This window comes from Chiloscyllium punctatum, chromosome 23, assembly GCF_047496795.1.
Source record: "Chiloscyllium punctatum isolate Juve2018m chromosome 23, sChiPun1.3, whole genome shotgun sequence".
In the NCBI taxonomy this organism is placed as follows: domain Eukaryota; kingdom Metazoa; phylum Chordata; class Chondrichthyes; order Orectolobiformes; family Hemiscylliidae; genus Chiloscyllium; species Chiloscyllium punctatum.
In genome coordinates, this window is record NC_092761.1 from 91,337,830 (window position 1) to 91,354,945 (window position 17,116).

The 17,116-nt window shown below is 39.4% G+C and overlaps 1 protein-coding gene across 2 annotated transcripts in view; it reads left to right on the plus strand.

Moving 5' to 3' along the window:
- The window catches only part of cbl (Cbl proto-oncogene, E3 ubiquitin protein ligase), a 228,816-nt gene that overhangs the window by 71,200 nt on the left and 140,500 nt on the right, over positions 1-17,116 (plus strand). The window lies entirely within an intron of this gene.

The window sequence follows — 17,116 nt, forward strand, 5'->3', positions numbered from 1 at the left end:
ATCTTGGGGGTTACTCTTGGCCAGATTATTTACTTAACCATCATATAAATATTGTGGCTACAAGATGGATCAAATTGGGTGCTCTGTGGATTGAGGAATGTTTTAGAATACTTACCGTTAGGTCAATGAGGACACCTCCAAACACACAAAAGAAACTTGACACGTATCAACTGAAAACACCGTTACCCTTATCTACACCAACAGTTTTCCCCAAGCTGCCGGGTATAACTTAATATTGAGTGTAACTCTACACAGGATTCATATTTATGAAATTTCTTCAAGATTTGAACTTCTCCAGAACTGATTCCCCTTGACATCTGGAACTAGTCCTTGGGTATCAGAATCTAAATGTTTCAGTTTTGGAGTTGGTCTTATCTTATGAGAAAAGGTGAACCAGTTTTGGGCTGCCCTCATTGTAGTTTAGAAGGATGTGAGGTGATTTGTTTGAAATGTAGAACATGCTAAAGGATATTGGTAGACAGGATGCTGAGAAACAATGCTTCTTCTCTGGGTAATCTAGAACTGTGAACCAGTTTAAAAAAGTTTAAAGAGGAATTTTTCTGAGTTTTTTTTGGAATTCTGTCAGCAAGTCATAGAGGCTGGGTCATTGAATATATTCAAGGCGGAGTTAGATAGATTTTTGATTGATAAGTGAGTTGAGGCTTAAAGGGAAAAACAATAAATTTCCATGTTTTCAATTTGTAATTGAGGGAGAGCAGTTTCCATTCTTTAATTTTACAGTTTAGTACCCTTGATGTGGAGACATGGCAAGCATCATTCAAAATGCATTCAACTAAAACTGCTGAATGGATGGTCCTACCTGGCTGCCTCCTGAGGCCCCCAGAATAGAGGTGATCAGATATTCAGTTCAGTCCATTGGCCTAGTAGTCATAGTCAAGTGCACTGGATACAGCAAAGGCTATGGACCTTGACAACAAAATGGCTGGAATATAAATTGCTGCAACCTTGTTGAAGTTTTGTAATTTTAAATACAGAAATGTTAATGAAATATTCAGTTAATGCAAATTAAAATAGTTTGAAGAAAAGTTAGTGGCCTGTATATGAATAGTATTTTTCTGAACAGAGCCTATTAATACTTAATTATGGCATAAGGCCAAAAAGTGAGGTTTTTTTCCAGATTATTGTAGCTATCAATACTCGTAAAATTCTTTACTTAGAAACATAGAGATGTTGTTGTTGTCTGCGTAAAAAAAAAAATCAAAGGAGTAAATCTGATAAAATAAATTGCTTTCTGATGCCAGCATAGAATATTCCAAATTCAGTATCCAAGACAGTATATTTTACTCTTGTAAAAATTGATATGGAATAGCAAAGCTTCTTGAAAATCTAATAGTTTCTGTATGCTTTCTGAGTTTTGCTCTTATTTGAATTGCCAAATAATTGTCAAGCCCCATTTTCAAGTGTCACAGAATGATTGCAACACAGAAAAAGGCCATTTGACTTGTTAGACCCAGTCAAATCTCTACAAGAATTATTTGGCTTCATCGACACTTCTGAACTTTCTCTGCAGCCATGTAATTTATCTTTAGGAACTCACCTCATTCTTTTCTGAAAGCTAAAATTGAATTGTGGGTTCTTTATTCTTTTCTTAAAGACTTTTATTCCAGAAGAAATAGATTGAGTTTTTGTTGATAAGCGCTAATAAAGTATTATAGTTTTTAGTGCTTTAATTTTGTCACTTGTGAAAATGAACTTACTTTCTTCTCTGATAAAATAATCAATTTGACATACTCTTTCATATGAGGATTATGCTGCATACATTTTGGTTTAAACTGTTTGATGAGGGGATTGACTTCAGTGGATTAGAACATGATACTTTAATCCTGAGTTTTTGTTAAAATCAGCTCAATTCAAATTTTAACCTCCCTCAATTGTGGCAATTCTAATTAAAATGATATTGGTATTTTAATGCAACTCAAGGTACTAGTCCAAAGCATGAATTCATACACCGTATTCGCCCAACCTGTTGGAATTATTGTGGTGGGAGCTCACGAGTTTAGTAGACCAATTCAAAGTTGTATTCAGGGATATTGCTGTGCAAGTGTCGAGGATAGTTCTAGATATAAGCTTTACTTTAAGTTGAGCTGTTTGATGCAGAAACTGAGTTCCTAAAATGGACATTATCTGATTTTCAGATCTGAGAGTCTTCATGTTTAGTTGAAAAATAAAACAACGAAATACAGATGTTTAATCTTGTTGACTGAAGTGCATCTCTATTTTTTTATTATAATCCTTGTCCTTATCTGGAACTCATTTGGAAACCTTAGCCTTCAGAAATTGTCTTTCAATTTTATTGCCCCTCACAGGCTCTTTTCCTTTAATTCTGGTCTCTCTTGCTTTCTTAATTCCAGTTTTATTCCATCATTAGTGTCAGATTTAAGCTGCTTTTGTCCAATTCATTAGAACTCCACTCTAAATTTCTCTTGAGGAAAGAAAACTCCTCAAAGCTCATCCTTTTGTCTAAGATCAGGCCTTCTGTCACTTTCTAGTTCAGTTTACATTTTCCTTATGTCTTATTGGGTGTCACTTTAAGATCTTTTTTTAAGTTATAGCATACTGGTGAATGAAAGTTTGTGCTGTCACTAGTGTTCAATTTGGACCAGTAAATTAATTCACAAGAATTTATTTGTGCTTTCTGAATTCATGCTATCAGCTAATTGTAATTTTGAAAGGGGCAGTCTCTTTCACCAAATAAAGATTTTTTATTCCAAAACCTAGATAAAATTGCTGCAGTTGATCTCTAGACCAAATGTATACAGAAAAACAAATGAGTAAATCTTTGTTTGTTAATTACTGTACACAGTGTATCTATGTAGTAAGGTTATGCAGTGTCCACCTGATGTGTAATGCTACCCACAGCTGCTACATAAGCTTTACAAAGTGCATTTTTTCATGTCGAGTGAAGGAACAATAATGGGTCAGTGTAACTGTGCTGACATTGCGGCCTAACAGGTGCTAACACTCAGTTGCAGTTTGAGGAAGTGCTGACAGAACTTCCCATAAGCTGTTTTATTTGGTTAAGTATGTGTTCTGGTGCCTAGTTTACATTCTGACAACTTTTAAAGGTTATGGTGGTGAGATTGTCTTGACTTTTTTTGGCACTTTATTGTTTTTTTTACTTTAATAAAATTACTTGTTGGGAATCTAGTTTTTTGGCAGTGTGTTAAAAACCTAGTGTTTCACTCTGGCTTTTCTACCATTTTAGAATTATTAAAAGTCTCAAAGAAATACTGTAAGTTAGATTGAGGAAGATCCAAAGCAGGACCTATAGTGTAAGAATGTTAAGGTCTAAAACCTTTAGAAATACATAATGTGATCAAGCAGAGTCAGCATGACTTCATGGAGGAGAAATTATGCCTGACAAAATTATTAATATTATTTTGAGGATGTAACAAACAGGATAGTTAATGGGAAAACAATGGATGTTACATATTTGGATTTTCAGATAGTTGATAAGGGACCAAACATTGGGCTCCTTAATAAGATAAGAGCCCATGGTGTTGGTAGTATATTAGCAAGGATGGAAGATTTACTAATTAATAAAGACAGCATGGGGCTAAAGGGGGGCATTTTCAGTTTAGCAGCCTGTAACTTGTGGAGTGCCTCCGGGATCAGTGCACCACCACCAATACATATGTTTTCAATATATATTAATGCCTTGGACGAGGGAAATGAATGTACTGATGCCAAGTTTGCAGATGACACAAAAATAAATGAGAAGGCAACTGGTTAGGATGACAGAAGGAGTCAGTGATAGAGACAGGAGAAGTGAGTAGGCAGAGAATTTTGCAGATGGAACATAATGTGGGAAATCTGGTGCTATACACTTTGGCAGGATAGAATAGAAGAGCTGAATATTAAATAAATGGGGAGAGACTGCAGAAAGATGCAGCTTAGAAGAATTTGAGTCCTTGTGTATGAATCATAAAAAGCTAGCATCCAAGTTCAATAGATAATAGGGAAGGGAAATGGAAGGTAGCATAAAATTAGGAAATCTTGCTCAATCTATACAAGACACTGGTGAAACTACATCTAGAGTATTGTGAAAAACTTTCAGCCCCTTATCTAAAGAAAGTTATACTGACATTGGGAGCAATACAGAAAGTGTTCATCTGGTTGATTCTAAGTCTGGTGGGATTGTCTTAAGAGGAAAGGTTGAGCAGGTTGGTCCTGTAGCCATTGGAGTCTAGAAAAAATGAGAGACAGCCTGATTTGAAATATTTAAGATTCTTCGGGAGCTTGACAAAGTAAATGTGGAAATGTTGCTTCCCCTTGTGGGAGAGCCTAGGACCAGAAGGCATAGTGTCAGGGGTTGTCCATTTAAGAAAGAGGTGAGAACCTGCAGACAACTTTTGCAGCTGAGTTGTTAAGATGTTTCAAAGCTGAGATGTATGTTTAATCAAAATGGGGATCAAGGGTCATGAGAACAGGCAGGTCAATGGAGTTGAGGATTATCAGCTTGGCCATGATCTCATTGAATGGCCTACTTTGCTCCTACATTTTATAATCCAAACAAGTTTGATCTTTCATTTTGAAGTCTTTGAAATCTTGCTGATGTGTACCCCAAAACTGACTTTGCAAATTATATAGCTGTGAAGGAAGCATGGAATTTTGCAGGAAATCTTTTAAATGCCATAATTGAGGGTAATCTTTAAGAAGTCGTCTTTATCACCCCCAAGGATGATATTTGAGCATATTTTAGAATTCCTACAAACGAAAGGAGGCAAGGCAAAGTGTGCAATAATCTCTTTCCATTGATGGATTTAGGCAGTTGCAAAAGCATGTACCACTAAAATGTATATCCTCGTGCTACGCACACCTCTCACTGCTCCATCATCATCTGGTTGGGTTATAACTGGCTTAAAATAAGCCATTAAATTAATGAAGCTACTATGTAGATTGGCTGTATACTAAATACCAAAACCAGTGGACCATATTCAGAGCAAAGCAATCCCAGAACAAACCAATCATAGCAACTTTTAGTAATCCTATTAATCAACAGGACAGGAGTATTAGAAGACACAGTTTGGGTTTCAGGTCGATGACCATTCATCAGCAATGGATTTTTGAGATTAGCATACTTTAAACCAGCATAGTGCCATGTAAGGCACCTGATATATGGGTGGAAGGTGGGGAGGATAGAGGGATGAGTAGAACAAAAGGAAAGATCTGTGATATTGTGGAGGACAAGTGAGTTAGTGACAAAAGAGTGACCATAACTGGCAGAAGGAGATGACAATTGGAGAAAGAAAGAAGCAAAATATGGTTGCAGAAATGTGAACTTTTACAGCAGAGTAAAAGAGGAATGGAGAAAGGGAAAGGAAATCTGAAATAAAAACAAAGTGCTGGAGAAACTCAGCAAGTGTGACAGCATCTATGGAAAGAAAGCAGAGTTAACTTTTCGAGTTTAGTGACCCTTCAGCATAGTGTGCCAAAAGAAAATCTATTTGGAAAACTAGTCACACCTGCTGGCTCTGATGCAGCTATTTTCCACTGTCAGCAATTTTTGTTGAACAAACTGGAACCTACTTAAGATCTAAATTTGCTACCTTCAGTGTTTCAAGGCCTGAAGGCTGTAAAATTCCCAATAGAAAGGCGAAGTACTCATCTTTTGTGTATTGTGTTCAGTTGGAGTTGTCTAAGAGGACAAAGGCAGGAGGGGGACAGAAACAATGAAATAGCAAGCAATTGGAATTTCAGGCTCACACTTGTAGATTGATGAAAAAAGTAATCACTGATAAAGTAACAAAATTGTTGGAAAAGAGTTAGGCACTGTCCCTTGAGAAACCTACAGTGTGATTTTGGGTGAAACTGCTCACTTCATAGAATCAAAGAATCTCTACAGTGCAGAAGCCCATTGAGTCCACACCAACCCTCCAAAAAGCATCCACCCAGACCTACGCCCCTACCCGATCACCACAACGCTGCATTTCCCATGGCTAATCCACATAACCTACATGTCCCAGGACACTGGACAATTTAGCATGAGCAATCCGCCTGCACATCTTAGGACTTGGAGGAAATCGGACCACCTGGAGGAAACTCACGCAGATTCAGGGAGAATGTGCAAACACCATGCAGACAGTCGCCTGAGGTAGAATCAAACCTGGCTCCTTTGCGTGTTGAGGCAGCAGTGCCAATTAGAAGAATTCTAATTGAAATTAGTTACACTCAAACCAATTCCATTGACCATAAACAACATGATGCTATGCAAGTATTAATTTCAGAAGCTGGAATCTCCAGTAATGCTTGGAGCTATGAGTCTTTGCTAAAGAGATTCAAATTAGGCAGCAAGCTATTTCTTCCTGCATACATTTGGACGTGCCACTCCACTTTTCTTCCAAAAATACATACCGGAAGACGACAGAGGTTTGATGCCCACTTCTCCACACTTGGGGGTCATTTAGCTCAGTTGGCTGGATGGCTTATTTTTAAAAGCAGAAGGCAGAGGAGCAGAAATTAGGCCATTGAGTCTCCTCCGCCATTCATTCATGACTGAAAAGTTTCTCAAATCCATTCTCCCACCTTCTCCCCATAACCCTTGAACCCCTTGATACTCAACAACCTATCTGCCTCTGTTTTAAATATACTCAATGACCTGGTCTCCACAGCCTTCTGTGGCAATGAATTCCATAGACTCACCACTCTCTGGCTGAAGAAGTTTCTCCTTATCACTGTTCTAAAAGATCTTCCCTTTACTCTGAAGCTGAACCCTCAGGTCCTAGTCTCTCCTACCAATGGAAACATCTTCCAATATCTACTCTGTCCAGGCCATTCAGTATTTTGTATGTTTTAATTAGACTCCGCGCCCCCATCCTTCTAAATTCTATCGTGTATAAATCCAGAGTCTTCAAATGTTTCTCATGTTAAGCATTTCGTTCCTAAGGCCATTCACATGAATCTCTTCTGAACATGCTCTAGAACCAATACATCCTTCCTGAGAAATGGAACCCAAAGTTGCGTACAATACTCCAAATGTGGTCTGACCAGAGCCTTATAAAGCCTCAGAAGTACATCCCTGCATTTATATTCAAGCACTCTCAAAATAAATGCCATCATTGCATTTGCCTTCCTAACTACTGACTCAACCTTCAAGTTTACTTTGAGAGAATCCTGGACTAGAGCTCCCAAGTGTCTCTGCACTTCAGACTTGTGAATTTTCTCTCCATTTTAAAAAATAGCATGACCTCACATTTTCCTATTTGTATTCCATCTGTCACGTCTTTGCCCACTCTCCTAACCTGTCCAAATGCTTTTGCAGCCTCCCTGCCGCCTCAATGCTACCTGTCCCTCTACCTATCTTTGTATCGTCTGCAAACTTAGCCAGTATGCCGTCAGTTCCTTCATCTAGGTCGTTGATTTATAAAGTAAAAAGTTGTTGTCCCAACACTGAGCCTTGTGAAACACCAGTTGTCACCGGCTGCCATCCTGAGAAGGATCCTTCTATCCCCACTCTCTACCAGACAGCCAAGATTCCATCCATGCTGGAACCTTGCCTCTAACACCATGGGTCTTTACTCAGCTTCCTGTGTGGCACCTTATCAACAGCCAGCTTGAAGTCCAGGTAACTAACATCCATTGGCTGAGTTTGGTCTAACCTGATTGTTACTTCCTCAAAGAATTGTAGGAGATTTGTCAGGCATGATCTCCCTTTGATGAAACCATGCTGACTTTGCCCTGTGATGCAGAGACTGTGCCAACTGAGATTACCATGAAGGTCCCTCCTTCTCAAACTTTAACTCTCCTGAGGCATATTTAATCCACCACCAGTCATTTCTATCTAGTGAGAGGGCAGCACTATGATCTTCCGGGACTATGACGACTTCTCCACATTTCACCAAGAATCAGTAAAATCATTACAGGTATTAGGAACATCAGAAACAAAAGATTCTTTTGGCATGAACCTGCTTTTGGCAGAAACACTAAAAATCCCTACTAGGGTAACTTCCTCAAACCTGCCAACTGAAGATGGCAAGTACTGCTGAAATCTAACAGCAATTAAAATGAAAACTAACTAATGGGGAAGAGTCTGGGAGAACAAGGCTGGCAGTAAGTCCTTATATTTTGGATCAAGTTCAACAAGGTCACATCTTGAAACTCAAGAACTTCTTCAGAATGGGCTGAGGAGTGACAGATGGAGTTTACTTTAGATAAATACAAGGTGCTGCATTTTGGGAAAGCAAATCTTAGTAGGACTTTTACACTGAATAGTAAAGTCCTAGGGAGTGTTGCTGAACAAAGAGACCTTGGAGTGCAGGTTCATAGCACCTTGAAAATAGAGTCACCGGTGGTGGGTGGTACATGTATGGAATGAGCTGCCACAGGAAGTGGTGGAGGCTAGTACAGTTACAACATTTGAAAAGGCATCTGGATGGGTATATGAATAGGACAGGTTTATAGGGACATGGGCAGGGTGCTGGCAGGTTGGACTAGATTGGGTTGGGATATCTGGTTGGCATGGACGAGTTGGACCAAAGGGTCTGCTTCCGTGCTGTACATCTCTATGGCTCTATAAAGAATGTTGCTAGCCTACCAATAGACTCTGAACAAGTGTGCCCCATACCTATAACGTTGTAGATGGCTAGGTTAGTGTACATTGTGACTTCTGCCACTTAGTAGGAGAAAACTCCTACCTCTAGACCCCTTGGTCATTCTGCTTCGTCACCAGCTCCTGAAACTCTGGCAATAGACACCCTCCAAATTTTTTACTCTGCTACTTCGTGTATTTTTAAAAATGTGTGTAAAATAAAAATGACCAGCCCACTCCTTCCTTGCTGCCCACCTTATAATATCAAGTATACCTTATAATAAAATGGAGCCAATTCAGATTTTAACCAGCCGTTGATTAGTTATGTCTTTGTTCTTCCCTCCCTGCCTTGATTTTGGCTGTTGAGCTATTTCTGTATTATGGGGATAGCTGAGAAGTGGATAGGAAGGTGGAAAGGGTAGAGAGAGTAAAGGGAAAACCTTTTAGAATGGAGATAAGAAAAAACTTCTTCAGCCAGAGTGGTGAATCTTCAGAATTCACTGCCACAGAAGACTGTGGAGGTCAAGTCATTGAATATATTCAAGGCAGCGATAGATAGGTTCAAGATGGTCACAGGGGTAAAGCAGGAGAATGGTGTTGAGAAACTTATTAGCCATGCTTGAATGCTGAAGCAGACTCGATGGGCTGAATAGCCTATTTTCTGCTCCTATGTCTTATACTGTTGCAGTTAGCTGAGCTTTTCTTATGACCCCCAACCCAACAACCAGCTGAACGCACACTTAGTGGGGCTATATAATATACAGCCCAACATTTTAGGAGAACAGAAGCAGTTCGTGAGGTGAATGGAAGAGTGAACGGAAACTATCATGGACATTCAGAAAATAGGAGCAAGAGTGGCAGGTGTAGGTCATTCAGCCCTCTGAGCCTGCTCTGCCATTCATTATGAATGATCCCATTGGAATGTTTTGAGTTTTTGTCACTTAAATAAGAGAAGTGGTTTTGACAACGCTGTACACAATAAATGCTATCAACCTGACTAATGATAGATATTGATAATCTAATTTTTATAGTAATCTTCTGAGAAAGGTGCTTGATTCTGAAGCTGTTTCTGGGCTCAGATCCTGTTCGTAACTACTGCTTTGAAAACATATTGCTTTGAAAGGGTATGTTCAAATTAAAATCCATAAAGGCTACCTTTTGTCTTGTGTTATATATTTATTTTTCACTTATGTAGCAGTAAAGATGCTTCAGTTGACTTCCAGATTTCTGGGTTGGGTATGATATAATTAACCAGGTTCTTAGTGAATTTTAAGATGATTTATTGCTCAGGTTGAAGTTCAGGATGTAAGTTTGGTCACTGAGCTGGAAGGTTTGTTTTCAGACATTTCGTCACTATATTAGGTAACATTATCAGCTGATGATGTTACGTACTGTGGTGGCAAAATGTCTGAAAAAGCACCTTCCAGCTCAGTGAGCAAACTTACACCCATAGCCGGGTTCTTACTTGGGTTGATTATCAACCCTTGCAAATGTTGCTGATATGAAGTTCATGTGATTAGTGGTTGATCTTAGAATGATGCAATATAAACTGATGCTTAAGATGGTTCTGCTTAACTTTCTTTTAACAGTACAATAGACAAAATACAGCTAAGTAGCTCCTTTCAGGTTATTACCTCAATTTGCTTCACACATAGCTTTTCAAGAGCATGACATCCCCTACATTGAAAGCATAAAGGAACTAATGTATGGAATCTAAACCACAGAGCTGTGATGGTTCCAGTGGGTTCCAGCTGAATACTGCATGCTGCTCTGTTGGTTACTTGCCATGTTAGAGAAGCCAGTTCCTTTAAAATTAAATTGATTAGTGAGCAAGCTGTGTGTTTCTGCTTAACACGGAGTTGCTTGCATGTACCTGAACCCAACCTAATTTTGTTGATGGATTCTGCCCTGCTCAAAAAGTTAGCCCTGGAATCATGATTTCTTGAAATGTGTGCCTTGATGTATCCGTGGTTCAACGATGAACTTTAATTTGTATTGCACAACATTGGAATGTTAAAATAGGAGCAAATTATGCAAATGCTAGAATGCATATTGAAAACAAAAACTGCTGGAAATCACAGCAGATTAGGCAGCATCTGCAGTGAGAGCAAGCTAATGTTTTGAGTCGAGATGACTCTTCTTCAGCTCTGAAGAAGAGTCATCTCGACTCAAAACGTTAGCTTGCTGTCTGTTCATGGATGTTGCCTGATCCTTTGTGATTCCTAGCACTTTTGTTTTTGTTGAAATGTCAATGTGCTTCTGGACTAACTATTAATTTTTGAAATATAATTATTATTAGCTAGGTAAATATGGCAAAGTTCCACAAAACAGCAAATGAAGTAAGTGACCAGTTACTTTTTTTGTGATGTTGGTTAAGGAGTAAATATGGGGCAGGACGCCAGTGCGCTCCCCTTCTGCCCTTTTAATAATTCTATGGTTATAGATCTTGTGTGTCACTAGATAGGACCTTCTTGTTTTACTTCTCATCCAGAAATTGACACTTTCAAGAATGTCACACTTTCTAAATGTTTTATTGAAGATTCAGCTTAAATTACATGGACATTCCATTTCTGAAGTTGGGCCTAGACCAGTGACCTCCTTGCACACAGGCAGAAGTGTTGTCAACTGAGCCAATTAAAAGTTTACTAAGTCAGAAGTAGGACAGGGCTGGAAAGGAAGTGTTTCATATTCAGTGATGCCATGAAGAACCCCTGTGCAAACAAGGTGTGGTGATAATAGTTGGCCTTAATCTTCAAAAGGTGTACCAGCTGCCTGAAGTGTCCAGTGACTTCTCTCAACATTGGTAGTATTTTGCTGTTGAAGAATTAAAAACTGGAGGCTGTAAATATAATGCCACTCTTTGTGATCTTCAGTTTTCTTTGTTTTGGTGCTTTAGTTTCTGATAGCAATGAGCTTTTTAATTATTCTTTTCACCTGCAACATACTTAGTCGTTTCCAAAATTTTAAAATAACACGTTAGGCTTTGTACTTGGTTGATTGGAGGAAAGTGCCTCTCCAAATTCTACATAAAATGTCACCATTTACTCATTTCAAGTTTAGCAACTATGAATCCTGTGAAACTTGAAAACCTCGATCCTCGACAATGGTGAATTTGTAATGGGCAGGAGTCCAGTAACATCAAGACACTAATGTATTGCTATCAATTTGACACTATCTTTGATATTGCATCAATGTTGTACTGTTGGTGCTGAAATCTTGCAGACGAGCCTAAAATCAGAAACTTCTTACCCAACAGTTGTGCTATCAATTGGATCAAGTTGTTACTCTAAAATGAATTTGAAGATCAAAATCCAGACACTAAGGGTTATTGGCTGAAAATGCAGCCTTTAATTTGAGTAGAGGGTGTGAGGTAAAATGTTCAAATGCAGCACTGGTGATTGGATGATGACTACAAGGAATATAGCTAGAGGAGGTTGCTGAGATGGTCTGGAGTGAGGCCATGGAACATTGAACATCGACAGTACAGCACAGGACCATGCTCTTCAGTCCACTGTGTCTGTGCTGACTGTAATGCCATTCTAAACTAATCTCAATTGCCTGAACGTGGTCCATATCCTTTTGTTCCCTGCCTAGAAGTATTTGAAAGTAAGGGGAAATAAGTCGTGCTGAAGTGTGGGAATGCTGGGTAAAAATATAAGCTCTAATATTTTGAATGAATTAGCAGTGGAGGCAAGTAAAGAATAGCTGGGATAGCAATAGCAAAATTGAATCTTGGTGGCAAATGAATGAATTAAGGGAGCAATAGGGAAAGAGTTGCAAATTGCTGAACTCCAAATTAATAAATTCCACAAAGAACAATACAGCGCAGAACAGGAGGCCCTTTGGCCCTCAGTTTTGCGCCAACCTATGAACTATTCTAAGCTCATCCCCCTGTACTATCCCATCATCATCCATGTGCTTATCCAAGGATTGTTTAAATCTCCCTAATGTGGCTGAGTTAACGACATTAGCAGGTAGGGCATTCCACGCCCTTACCACTCTGAGTAAAGAACCTCCCTCCGACATCTGTCTTAAGTCTATCACCCCTCAATTTGTAGTTATGCCCCCTCATACAAGGTGACGTCATTATCCTAGGAAAAGGATTTTCTCCGTCTCTCTTATCTAATCCTCTGATCATCTTGTATGTCTTTATCAAATCCCCTCTTAGCCGCCTTCTTTCCAATGAGAACAGACCCAAGTCTCTCCGCCTTTCCTCATAAGACCTTCCCTCCAGACCAGGCAACATCCTGGTAAATCTCTAATTGTAATGCTTCTTTTCTAATGCTTCCACATTATTCCTGTAAAGGGGCGACCAGAACTGTCCACAATACTCCAACTGTGGCCGCACTAGCGTTTTGTATAGTTGCAGCATGGCATTGCGGCTCCGAAATTCAAACGCTCTACCTATAAAACCTAACACACCATATGCCTTCTTAACAGCACTATCAACCTGGGTGGCAACTTTCAGGGATCTATGTACATGGACTCCAAGATCCCTAGACTCTGAAATTGAGGTGAGATATGTAAGAGTTGGTAAACTGAAGAAAATTCCTAGGCTTGTGAATACTAAACTGAATTTATTTGGTTCTCCCCAGGAATATAATTTGTTTTTGAGCTCTAGTTAGTCAAATCCGCTGATTCTTCTGTCATGCTTGTGGTAGAATGTGTTATCATTGACTTGCTGTTGACTATGTTTGATCAATAATTGCTCTATTGGGCATCTTAGCTGCTATGACTCTAGAAACACACAGAGTAATTTGAGTACTGTTCCTGTTCAAGAAGCTAATCCCAGCAAAACACTTGAAAAACAGGCTGTTTCTGTTGTGCTCTTTCTGAAGGGGATCCTGAGGAGGTTCACAAGAATGACCATGGGAAAAAAGGCCTTGTCTGATGAGGTGGACACTGGATCTGAACTAGATGACATTTAGAAGGATAAGGGGAATCTCACTGAAACGTAGACTACTGAGAGGCGTGAATAGAATGGACTTGGAGAACATGTTCCTGCTAGCGGGAGAGACTAAAATCTGAGGAAGAGAAGGGATGACCCTTTAGAACTGAGGTGAGATGCAATTTCTTCAGCCACAGGGTGGTGAATCTGTGTTACAGAATGTTGTGGAGGTCAAGTCATTGATTTAAGACAGTGCTAGGTTCCTGATTAGTCAGGGGATCAAGGGTTACGGGGAGAAACGCATCAGCCACGATCCAAGAGCAGAGTAGACGCGATGAGCTGAATGACTTAATTCTGTTCCTCTATCTAGTGGTCTTGTGATCAACATCTGGCTTGCTATATTAACCTGAACTTAATTTTTGAAAGAGTAGATATATTAGGCAAATCAAGCACTTTAAGTGTAAACAAGAAAGACTTCTGTTGTTTTGTAGTGAATTCAGACCTGTGGCTGAGATGCTTTACTCCATTAGAGAGAAGTATATTGCCTCTTTGGGCTGGATCTGAGTTTGGATTCAGGAGAGGAAACATTAATAATTTTGGAAGAAGAAAGTTTGGTGATCAGTTATGTGCATTCACTTTAGTGTTCACAGACTTTATATAGAATTTGTAACACAAGTACAGTTAGTTTACATATGAAACAGGAACAGATGTACAACCAGACAGCCCCTTAAGTCTGCTCTGCCATTCACTAAGATGTTATCTGCTGATCTGTTTGTTTCAAATGCCACACTCCCATCTACTCCAATTAACCCATAAATTCTATTACTAACAAGAATCTACCCATCTCTGCCTTCAAAATATTCAATGACTCCCCACCTTCATTGCCTTTTGAGGCAGTATGTTCCAACGTTGCACAGCCTTCTTAGAAAGCATTTCGTTTCATCTCTGCCCTAAAAGGGCAACAGTGCCTCACAAGAGGAACCATAAAGCTTTAGGGTCATACAGTATTGGAAATAGACCCTTTGGCCCAACTCATTAATGCCAACCAGACACATCAATCTGACCCAGTCCCATTTGCCAATATTTGGCCCGTATCTCTCTTAAACCCTTCCTGTTCATGTACTCATCCGGATGCCTTTTAAATGTAATTGTGCCTACCATGTCCACTTCCTCTGGCAGCTCTTTCCATACATACACCACCCTCTCTGTGAAAAAATTACCCATCAGGATCTTTTAAATTTTTCCCCTCTCATCTTAAATCTATATCCTCTAGCTTTGGACTCCCCCTCCTAAGAAAAAGACCTTAGCTATTCATCCTATCCATGCCTCTCTGATTTTGTACACCTCAAGCAGGTCACCCCGCAGCCTCTGATGCTGTTAGGAAAAACAGCCCCCGCCTTGTCAGCCTTTCCATACAGATGAAGCCCTGCCATCCTGGCAACATCCTTAAATTTTCTTCTGCACCCTCTGAAGTTTAACAACATCCTTCCTAAAGAGTGGTGACCAGAATTGTATATAGTATTCTAAAATGTCTATTCCACATTAACCTTGTCAAGGGCATTTAGGATCTTGTGCACTTGAAATAAGTTATTCCTCACTTTTTTAAACTCGAGGAAATATATCCACTTTGTCCAATCTGTCATCTATAAGTCAACCCCTTCATTCCAATACATTTCAGTCTAGTTTGCATTCAGTGTTAAATCTTTGTCAAGATGGCAGTGATATTGCTGTTGGGTTGGGATGTTTCCTATCTTATAGGGCTTTTAGAATTACAAAGAGGATAATGGTCCAACAAACCACAAGTCATCTTTTAACATACATTCCCTGTGCTGAATTAAAAATGTTTGTAGCAAATGTCCTGCAACTGAAGGGCAGAGTAAATAATTTACCAAGGAATTTAAACAGGATAGCATTCATACCTTGGATTATGACACATTTTGACAATGTAACTTTGTCTCCCACGGGCTCACCAATGAAATAAACTTTCAGAAGTTAAACTCTGATAACAATAGAATCATTCATGCAAAGTTAAATGCATTTTTAGATTCCAGTTTGAGCACCTGTAAAGTTAAAGTTCTTGTACAGCCATCTAATTAATTAAGTTCTGTTCAGGTTTGAATGAACCAAACTGTTTGGTTTATGTTGTCTGAATATTTACATAATCCCTTTGTTGGTCAAATAGCTAACCGTTTTAAGTAAAAATAGAAAATGCTGGAAACACTCAGCAGTTCAGGCATTGTCTTTGGCTGAAGAAAATGAGTTGAGAGTTCTGGTGAAAGAAGGCAAAATAGAACTCATACACTAACTACTGTATTATTCTGTGTTCAAGGAAGATGAGATTAGGTTCATACTGTAAATTTTTGGTATAAATTCTGTGTTACGATCGAGCCCTCCACAATCACCTGATGAAGGAGTGTCGCTCCGAAAGCTAGTGTGCTTCCAATTAAACCTGTTGGACTATAACCTGGTGTTGTGTGACTTTTAACTTTGTACACCCCAGTCCAACACCGGCATCTCCAAATCGAGATTAGGTTGAGTACACTCAACAAGGCTGACTTCACTGGCGCAGTCTTATTTCATCTTCATTGATTTTCAAGTTGGCTGAAACTCCTACTGTACTCAGTGAAACCAGAGGCCCAAGAGTCAGAATTAAGCATTTAAGTATTTAGGGCTATTTTTGCTGAGTCTTTCTTCACTTCCTGAAAGGAAGCATATGTTTTCTATTTTGCAGAATTCCCCAGACATATCACTGAGATTAAGAACTCCCTATTTGGAGAATTGCCAGTGTAATCTTGCGTTGTATGCCTTGCTGCTCCTCAATTGAGCTACATCTCCCAAAGTAGATAATGGTTTCCTCTGCCTTGGATTCAAATCAGTGCTTATCTGAATCACTTTGTCGTACAATTTTTTCTGTCACAACACTCCAGTTTGATTTCAAAGAATCGTAGAATCCCTATAATGTGGAAAGAGGCCATTCAGCCCATTGTATCGACCCTCCTGAAGAGTGTCCTACCCAGGCACAGCCCTCCCTGTAACCCTGCATTTCCCACGGCTAAACCACCTAACCTGCACATCTTTGGACTTTGAGAGAACACTGGAGCACTTGGCAGAAACCCATGAACATAAGGCGAGCATGCAAACACCACACAGGCAGTCACCCAAGGCTGGAATTGAACCTGGGTGCCTGGTACAGTGGAGCAGCTGTGCTAATCACTGAGCTCCTGTAATTTGCATGAGATGTTTTATACACAGATATTTGTATTTCCAATGTGCATAAACAAAATGGATTGGAAATAGGCACTTAAATAGAAACTGTGGCAAACAACTCTTTGTATTTTTAAAAATCTTTTCCTTTATATTATCTCCCCTGATACTTTTGCCCTAAATTGTTTGCTGTCCATTTGATATCTGATTCAAGTTGAACATAAATTCCCTCAAACTAAAGCTTGGGAAAATCAAAACCTTTGTTTGCAATGAACTCTGTTCCCTAGCCACTGATATTATCCCGCTACCTAGCAGCTATCATGGCTAAACAAGACTGCTTGTGATTTGATATCATGTTTAATCCTGAGAATGTTCCCAACCACTTATCCAAACCATCACTAAGGCATCACTATTTCCACCTGTCGTGTCATCCATCTACTCATCTGAAACCAGCAGCACGGTGGCTCAATGATTAG